Source organism: Papaver somniferum, chromosome 7 (genome assembly GCF_003573695.1).
Source record: "Papaver somniferum cultivar HN1 chromosome 7, ASM357369v1, whole genome shotgun sequence".
NCBI lineage: Eukaryota > Viridiplantae > Streptophyta > Magnoliopsida > Ranunculales > Papaveraceae > Papaver > Papaver somniferum.
In genome coordinates, this window is record NC_039364.1 from 263,184,055 (window position 1) to 263,193,769 (window position 9,715).

The 9,715-nt window shown below is 32.9% G+C and overlaps 1 non-coding gene across 1 annotated transcript; it reads left to right on the top strand.

Annotated features, from left to right (window-relative positions):
* Positions 1 to 9,367: 9,367 nt before the first annotated feature.
* Positions 9,368 to 9,439, top strand: TRNAK-UUU. Its single transcript has one exon. It is a non-coding gene; the product is annotated as a tRNA-Lys (tRNA).
* Positions 9,440 to 9,715: the final 276 nt, after the last annotated feature.

Here is a 9,715-nt window from a genome sequence, read left to right on the forward strand (position 1 = left end):
ATGAAGCTCTATTATTCTTCTATATTAATAAAATGAAATTCCGAACTTAACTACCACCGTAAATAAAGATGGAGAGTAGTTTGGAATTTAGAAAATTTCTACTGAGACTCAATCAAAAGGTAGTTGAGATATTGTAGGTCAGGTGAGCTCTGATCCTTTACATTTTGTTGTTCATAATAATTTTATGTCATTACAAGCAGACTCAAAGCTAACTAAAAATCCAGGTCAAGAAATGACGGCAATCAGCCGACTTAGCTCAGTGGTAGAGCGCGTGACTTTTTTTACTTGTTGAATTTTTCGTATGCCGTCCAAAATGAATGCCATAAGTCTTTGGGTGATAGGAGTAGAATCACACAGTACGCAACCTCCTCACATAGAAATAGAATACACTGCATCTTGATTTCACCGTGAAGAAACCATGCCTCATAATCCTTCTCCTGATCCGCCTTGGTGAGATGCTCCAGCGGAGAGTCGACTACTACCTCTCTGGGGTAAACTACGGCCTCAGCTACAACTGAGCAAACTATGCTTGTTCCTATTTTTCCATCTGAAAAAAAAAATGGAAAGAAAATTTCTGTGTCTGTTTCAAAACAAAAAGTATCAACTGTTGACAGTGAGATTTGAACCCCCGCCCTTTCGGACCAGCGCCTTAAGCTGGCACCTTAGACCAACATTGGTGTCCAAGATGCAGGCAGATAAGAAACAAATAAACGAATATACTCTCTCTGTTCTAAAAGATAGGCTAGATTCCGTGGAGATTTGCAAAAATCAGCCTATTTTTTTAGAAACAGAGAGAGTTTTTATGCCAAAACTTTAACCGTGACTAGTTTCGTTTCTTATTATATTGTAGTTTTAGACCTCACTTGTTTGCACCAAATTTAAAATCGTCAAGATAGGTTGTGCTAGTGATGCAAGACCGCATGCCGCATCCTCATAAGTCATACCACATATTGCGCATATTTATACGTGTCAAATGGTAATCCTTCCAATATCCATTATAGGTATTCTGATGTCAATAATATCCCATGGTGCTATAGAAATCAATTGCACTACCTCGTTATTCCCATCAACTACCAATCCACTATTTTGAGTTGTTCAGCAAAATTCATTATCTTCAAAATCAATAGATAAAAACCAATCAAAAAGTGTATTATGGATATTGATTCCTTAAATCTGCAAGTAAATTTAAGTTTATGCATGTACGTCGCAGTATAGCAAAAAAAAAAAAAAAAAGTTTGTGAATTGGTGATTGCAAAAAGAAAGGAAGGAAAAAAAAGAATTTTTCTTTTTTAAAAGTAACTGCATATATTTGTTTACATAATTATTCCAACTATACCTTTAATCTTCCCAGCTCAATGAGTCACTTTGTTCTTACCACCCTTATGATACATTCTAAATGTCAATAGTAATAAATAGTCGATGACTTGAGAACGATAACGACATAGATAGGTTGCATAATCCCATAGTGAATTGGCATCAAGTAACATAAAAGCCGAACGTGTTCCTTAGAGACCATAGTGCTTTCGTCCCAAATTGCTTCTTTCCTATTTCCAGAATCATAGGGGTCCGACCTTGTTTGTTTGCAGCTGACTCGGCGTCTGGGTCTGAGTCAACCCCTGACTCGCGCCGAGTCAGTAGTTAGGCTGTTTGGTTTGTAAATTTGGTAACCCCTGACTCGGTATCTGAGTCAGAGCAAACCCCTGACTCGGGCCCTATGGAGTCAGGCGTGGGAATATCCCTGAGTCGTTGGCTCAAACTCCTGACTCGCTAAAGTTGACAAAAATGCCATCAACCCTTTATATCAAAAAATTTCATTTCTTCATTTTTTTTCCGTCGAGAACAGAGATGGGAGATGAGCAACCAAACCCTAGACTCTTCTCAACTGATATCTCCTTCATCTCTCTCAATAAATCCACTAATTTCTATCTTCATCACCACTCTCAACTCATCTCGCAATCTCTTTCTAATCATTTAAGCTTCTTTTAGAAAATTCATCATCTTCAGGTATGATTTTCAAATCTACCAATTCTTCATCCATGCCTTTTCTTTCATTATAATATGGGTTTTATGTGATTTGGAACATGAGTTTTTATTTATATTCTAATTTGAGGGTCTTCAAAGGGGAAAGAAATAAGGAAGCGGGAAGAAGATTAAAGTTTTGTGAAGGTATAATAATTTCATTCCATGTTGTTTTCTTTTAGAGCCAGGGGTTTCCTATGCTCATACTTTGCTTGATTATTTTGTTCTTCTAGGATGGTTTGGTTTGCTGGTTCAGTATTTGATGGATGTTTTTTTAGTTTTTAAATGGTGTTTGTGAAAATGCGAAGGAAAGAAGTATATTTGATCATTAAGCATGATAAAATATGTCATCTCCTATGGATTTTTGTGTCATGTTATGTGAATGTTGTTAATTTATCTAGTCAGTATACCTAAGATGTTATGATATACTTGCAGACACAGACATAAGAGTATGACTTTTGTGTGCTCTCGTATTGGCTCCTTGGCATGACATGCAAGAGCATCAGTTACTAAGTTAAGCATGTAATCCCTTTGAGGTTAGGCATGTTTTTCAAAAATAAGCATTGGGAATTTCAACACAAAAATACTGATTCCTGGATTCGTCATTGGCGATGTCTTGTCATTAATATTTTTTCCTTAATTGTGAATTAACCTTTTCATTTTGAACTCTATAAATACTAAATCTCATAGGAAATCGTTTATTATACCCATTGCTCTCTCTGTCCTACTCTCTTGCATATGATGTTTGACATGAAGTCGTTTTACAATAGTAGTAGTTTGTTGAGGTGCCTAATTCTGTCTCTTCTAGTATCTTTATACCCACAAGTAAGACAGTACCAAGTGCATAATTCATCTTTGCTTCCATCATCGTGGTTTCATCGAGGACATGGTTTCGCTAGAACAAGAGGTACTCGTTTCATGGTGAATGGCAAGCCACTGTACTTGAATGGTTTTAATGCATATTGGTTAATGTCCATGGAAATCTGAGCCATCGAATATTATGCACATTTTCCTTGCTTGTTTAATTGTTTATTCTGATATTAAGACAATAAGGAAGACTGATTGGCTGTAACGATTGAAGTCTTTTCCATGGACTTTTTTTTTTCTAGTTTAAAGGTTCTCTATTTCAAGTTGATCTGCGGTGTTTATTTTGCTATTTCCTATTATACAATGTGATTTGCTTTATCTTATAACCCCAAAGAAAATTAGACAGGATCCCAATACAAATTGATTGATTCCATTTGCACTTGCAGGTTTCATCTACTGCAGTTAAGGTGATTGGTTTGTCAAAAAGGGCAACTGAGGAAGACCATTATCATATCCCGGTAACAGCTTCCAACTTTGATTTTGTTTCAGTTCTTATTTGTATTTTTATTGTTTTGCTCTTGGTTGGAATTATATGTATGTATCATTCAACTTCCAACTTTGAATGTGCTATAGTGGACACAAAATATGGAAATTATATTCTGATTAGTCATACATACATTTGTATAGTGGATGGAGTCCAATAAACTAAGGATAAATGGCAATTATACTCTGATTAGTCATACATACGTTGACCAGTTTATCCTCTATTATGTGGGAGCATTTGGCATGGCTATAAGGTAGGTTACTGTAGTAGTATATAATTATTTTTGGAAGTAAATATGTCGTTTTGGATTTGCAACGTGAACTGTGATGCATTTCAAATTTTTGGAAGTAAATAACTTGTTTTGTCTAACACTTCATATCTAAACATTTCAAATTCTGGGTACTCGCGGTGTTGTTTTGTCAATTTTCGATAAAATGATACAAGCCAGGACATCATGCATAATTTTTGAAAACTGTCATTTGTTTACAAGCACAAAATTTTGGAATGAGGACGTGTTGCAGAGGGGAATACCCAATATCGATTATGCATGCTGTCATGGATTGTTAAATGGTTTATTCTGATATTAGGACAGGAATGAGTACTCATAGGACGTAACGATTTGGTGCCCACCATTGTCGTAACGATAATGCTTATCCTTCTATAGCTTTTGTATCGAACTGTTTCTTGTTAAACCTTCACACCAAATTTAACACAGTTCGCCTCCCTGTGTGTGACATTATGAATATCAGCTCTTAATCATGCCATGTCCCTACTCCTAAATTGAACATAGTTCACCACATTTGATATACACTATCAAATACATCTACATATATCTCCCCCTCTTTAAGGCAAGCAAGCCAAAATGAAAACCTTACTCTTTTTATGGTTCACCAAACGAAATTTGGTTAACCAAACAGTATATTCTCTCTAACTAACGGAATAAGGACTATATAACAAACTATATAAAGACTAAAACGCAAAAATAAGGGATTACAGAATAATATAAAGATAACTCATAGGGACTTAAGTATAAATATGTTAGAAATCATGTATATTACAAAAATGCCATTTTTATAAAAATCAAGATAAATATTTCAAAACTCCATACAGTAGAACCTCCATATATTAATACTCCATATATTAATAACCTCTACATATTAATAAAAATTTATGGTCCCAACTTGGGCCAGTTAGAAATAGTAATAACTTCTCCAGTTTAATATTAATTATTTTTTCCAGTTTTGCCTTAAAGAACTTACCTCCAAATAGTAATAATCAATATTATATTAAAAATATATATCTAGTGACATTAGATTTATGATTAAACAAAATACTTATTTATAGTTGTTTGAGAAAAAGAAGTAATTTTTTGAATTAGTACGACATCTTTTAACTTGCGGATGCACAATATCTCATGAACATAGATAAGTTGAAGCCAAAATATTTTCAACTTGTCGAGCATGTTTAAAGCTTCTTAGAACTACAAATTTCAAAATAAGTTGTATATTGGAACTATAAAAATGTATATACATCATCTAAATACGACTATAAATACATTGCACATACATTCATCTTAAATTTTTACATTTTCTAGGCTACCTCTCTATATTAATAACCTCCTTATATTAATAATTTTGTGGATGCCCAAGAGTATTAATATAGAGAGGTTCTACTGTATCTTTCAAATTACACATCGGATTTTTGTGAATTTTATATATTTAGAAAGCTCTTTGAATTATCTATGCAAAAAATATAAATAACGATATTAAATTTTTAGTTTTCAATACATTTATATTTTCGGGAAAAATAACTATAGCTTGAAGTTAAATCGAAGGAACCTATATACAATTTTATATGTTGCTTAGAGAATGTTCAAACACTTTATGCTTCATGTATATATAATTCCTTAAAAAAAACAATGAATTTCTGTTTGGGATACAAAATATTACATACGTTTCAAGAAAAGTGATATTTTTATTTTTCATTATGTACCTTAAAATATGATTTCACTCGCGCCCTATAGAACCCACGCCAAATAATAAAACAAAAATGAAGTGTTGACAATGGGATTTGAGCCCACGCCATTTCGGACCAGCGCCTTAAGATGGCGCCTTAGACCAACTCGGCCATATCAACACCGTTGTTGTCTGGAACGCAGGCGGACAAAAAGGAAGATGGTGTTCAAAACTGGCCACCGGACATTAACGCACATATTTGAGATTATGAAGATATGAGATAAGCTTAGCAAAATTGCAGCAAAGCAATATCTTAAAGCAGTTCTTTCCTAAAGAAACCTTACTTTTTAGCCAGCTATCTCTCTCGGCCTAACAAAACTCGATGCTCTAATGAAAAAGAACGTGCATACAAATTCATAAATTGACTTTCCAAATCGAAAATTGACTAACAACACTGTTGACTTTCCACAAAACATTTTTTCTTTCACAGACTATATATTATTTTTTTTCGATGGAACTTTCACAAACTATTCCTACTTGCGTATAGTAGACTTATTTCCAAAGAAAAAAACTACTAAACTAGTATCGAACGTAAAACTGGACAACGATAACTTTCAGAGATTAGATTGATTCGTAATCATTCCAGAGCAATGCTACGCACACCGTGATTCAGTTCCGTGATGTGCACTGAAAGGGATATGACGGTCCCTAGTGCAGCGTGCTAGTGGGCAGGCGTGGGTCCCACCCCCTCTCACACGGTGCCCACCAAGATACTCAAAACTCGTGCATCTATCATTTTTGATCATTCCATAAGTGCACAAGCCTTTGGACTAAAGTTCTCCTTAATCAAAGGATGACAGAAATTCATACACTACGCAAACAATGAAACGACCCAAAACATGTCTCTACTGCGCCATTCGCTTTACCATCCATATACTTGACAGTACTAAGTGCCGTTCATTTTGGATGACGTAAATTTTCATAAAATTGGTTAAAAAGATCAAAACCAACAATTTCTGGGTGAAAAAGACATGTAAAATTTGATACTGTTTAAATGGACGAAAATGTAAAAATTGTCAGGATGTAAACAGTTTCATCCTACCCATTTTCAAATACTTTTTCTTATTTTGAATTTACATCAGGATGCATACAGTTTCATCCTCACTCTTTTTTAAGTTTAAGCCGGGATGAATCCAGTTTCATTCTTAATATTTTTTTGGTGTCCATTTCATCCATATTAATTTTTACTCGTCCATTAGAACCATGTTTTAAAAATATTTGGACAAATGACTCATTTTCCGGTAAGTTTCTGGGTGAGAGGAATGTAGTCACACAGTAGGCAACCTACATTGCATCTTGACGCCAAGGTAGGTTTTTTTTTCTCTTATTCTTTCCTACTGACAAACCAAAAATATTCAAAATCAAAGTCCAATAATGGAGTCACTGAGTTATTCTTTTGGTTAGGACTTTACATGACCCCGGGGTATTGGGTGGGGATATAACTAAGTTTAGAAATCTTGGTTTCTGTCACGAATGTTAGAAAATTAGGCTAAAACATAGGACGAAGAAAATAGAGAACCGAAAGGAATGTTGTATCACTGGAGCTTCAAGACCATGCGATTCTTTTCAGCAATTATTTCGACCATTCCCAAATAATTGGCGAGTACAACCGGTCAGCGGAATATTGCTTTCAGGATACAATGAAGCCCTAACAACGTAATTGGATTCAAGAGTTGTACTTCCCTTGACCAAACCAAGAACACAGTATTTAAATTCTGATGATGCTTAGAGAAAAAAGAAACCAGATGTTTCAGATATGTTTTCCATCATGTGAATGAAAACAAATCATCACTACTTGTAGGGAACTCATGCCTATTGGAGATGCCTCTTCATTCTCAAAAGACACCAATAATGTCTAATGCGAATGGATGTGTCTCTTGTGAACCATCACACCCTTTGGAGATGCCTTTTCATCTCCAACAAAAATACATTGGATCAATTCGGCGTCAGACGCTCCCATTGTAGTGGCAAGCCAGAAAACTAAAACCGTTTTATTTTCTATATTAAAAAAAATATCCAACAACAAATGGCACCCATGTTTGCGTCTGTGTATTTACTTCTTTGAACAATTCTTAGATTTTAGAAATAATTCTCACTATCTAGAAATCAAACTACCTAGAAATTGAATTCCATGCTTCAAAATTTATGTGTTTGCATGATTATTGATGAAATTGATAATTGCGTCATTCTTTTTTTTCAAATGTTTATTTTTTCAAAATATATATTTATTAATATATCATTTGCTGATAAATTTATTTGTGAATCCACTGAATTTCTTTAAAATTTATTTTTAATTAACTGTTAATTTAATTGTCTGTAATAATTTATATTTTAATAAATAACTAATAAAATACTAGTAAATTAATAAATCGATATTAAATGAAATAAATATAATATTACTCAAATTAATTTTAAGTATAATATAAATTAAATATAATATAATATTAGTTAAATATTAGAATATTAATATAATATATAATATTAATATAATAAAATACATTAATGTAATATACTATAAATAATATTAATTTAATTACTTATTAAAAAAATATTAATTTTAAATAGAATATTATTTTAAATATTACATTATTAAATATATATCATATAAATGTGATTTTTGAAGTGAAAAAATATTTAAATTATTATTTTAAGTAAATATAATAATCATCTTGGAATTCTTTAAATAAAACTACTATTTTTTAGTGAAAAAAATAATTTATCAACAATAATAATTAACTTTTATGTAAACATAATTGTAATGGAAATAATTTTATATTTGAATTGAAAAATTATTCGAATTATTAATTTAAATAATATAATATTAAATAATAGAGTTTGCTATTTTAAATAAAATTATTATTTTAAATTTTACATTTAATAATTTATCAACGGTACTAATATAATTAGATAATTAGAAAAAATATTTTTTTTCCATTTTTTAATATGAGAAAAAACAAAATATTATTAAAGTATTAAAAATTACTAATTAAAAAATATTATAAATTCAAAAATAAAATATAATATAATTATATTTTAATTACCAAATTAAATCTATAAGTGTAGGAAATTAAATATTGCTTAAAGAAAAAAAGAAACTAAAATAAATTGAATTTCCAAAATGGTCAATGGGAGGAGTTGGAAGGATGGAGCTCTGACTTCCATGGGGGAGGTGTGATTTCAATTTCCATTGAATGAAGGAGTTCCAACCAATGTAGTCGATTTCGGCCATCTCGGCCGAAATTTCGGCGAAATTCCGGATTTCGGTCCAAGAAGACGACATTTTGTTAATTTCAGCCGGACGAAATCTTTGCGAAAATTTCGGCCGTAAACGCGTTTTTCGGTCGGAATTTCGGCCGGAATATATATATATATATGATTTTTTTTTTAAATTGAGTGGATTAATCTCAAGTACAAAAATTAAACAGATTAATTCACTCACTAGTATTATTGCTTGTTGTTGTGTTTGAATTTCTTGACCTAAAATTATCATTTGGTGTTGATGATGAGGAAGGTGAACAACCAGATTTACTAATACTATGTTTCTTTTAAGTGGGTCAATACTCCCTCAATCTTCTAGTCTGACTCAAATTAGGATTGGAATTAATTGAACCTGACAACAAACACTTCTTATTATAAAAGTTGGAACCGAAATTACACCGAAATTTGAAAACGGAATCTCCCCGAGACAACGTTGTACCAGTGTCTCGCTCGGGACCGAGATAAACCGGAATCCGAAATTAACTACCTTGGTTCCAACTACCTTGAACTCTAATTCCATCCATGCCAAACACACTAGGATTTGAATTCCATCCTTGACTCCTCCCGTTTGACTGAACTCCACCCTTTAATTCCATCCATGCCAAACACACTAGGATTAGAAAACTTCTACTGCTACTCAATCAAAGGTACGATGTTTTAGGTCAGACCAGAGATAAATAAATAAAAAAAAAGCAAAATCTAGTTCAAGAAATGACGGGAATCAGCCGACTTAGCTCAGTGGTAGAGCGCGTGACTTTTAATCCCGTGGTCAAGGGTTCGATCCCCTTAGTCGGCGTTTTGCTATTCATTCAATCATTTTTTGTTTTTTTACTTGGTGAATTTTTCGTATGCCATCCAAAACGAATGGCATAAGTCTTTGGGTGATAGGAGTAGAATCACACAGTACGCAACCAATTTGTGAAGAAACCATGCCTCAGAATCCTTCTCCCGATCCGCCTTGGCGAGATGCTCCAGCGAAGAGTCGACTGCTGCCTCTCTGTGGATGAATCTAAGTTTACCAATGACGTTAATCATTTTTTCATCAAAAAAATAATGTGAAGAAAATTTCTGT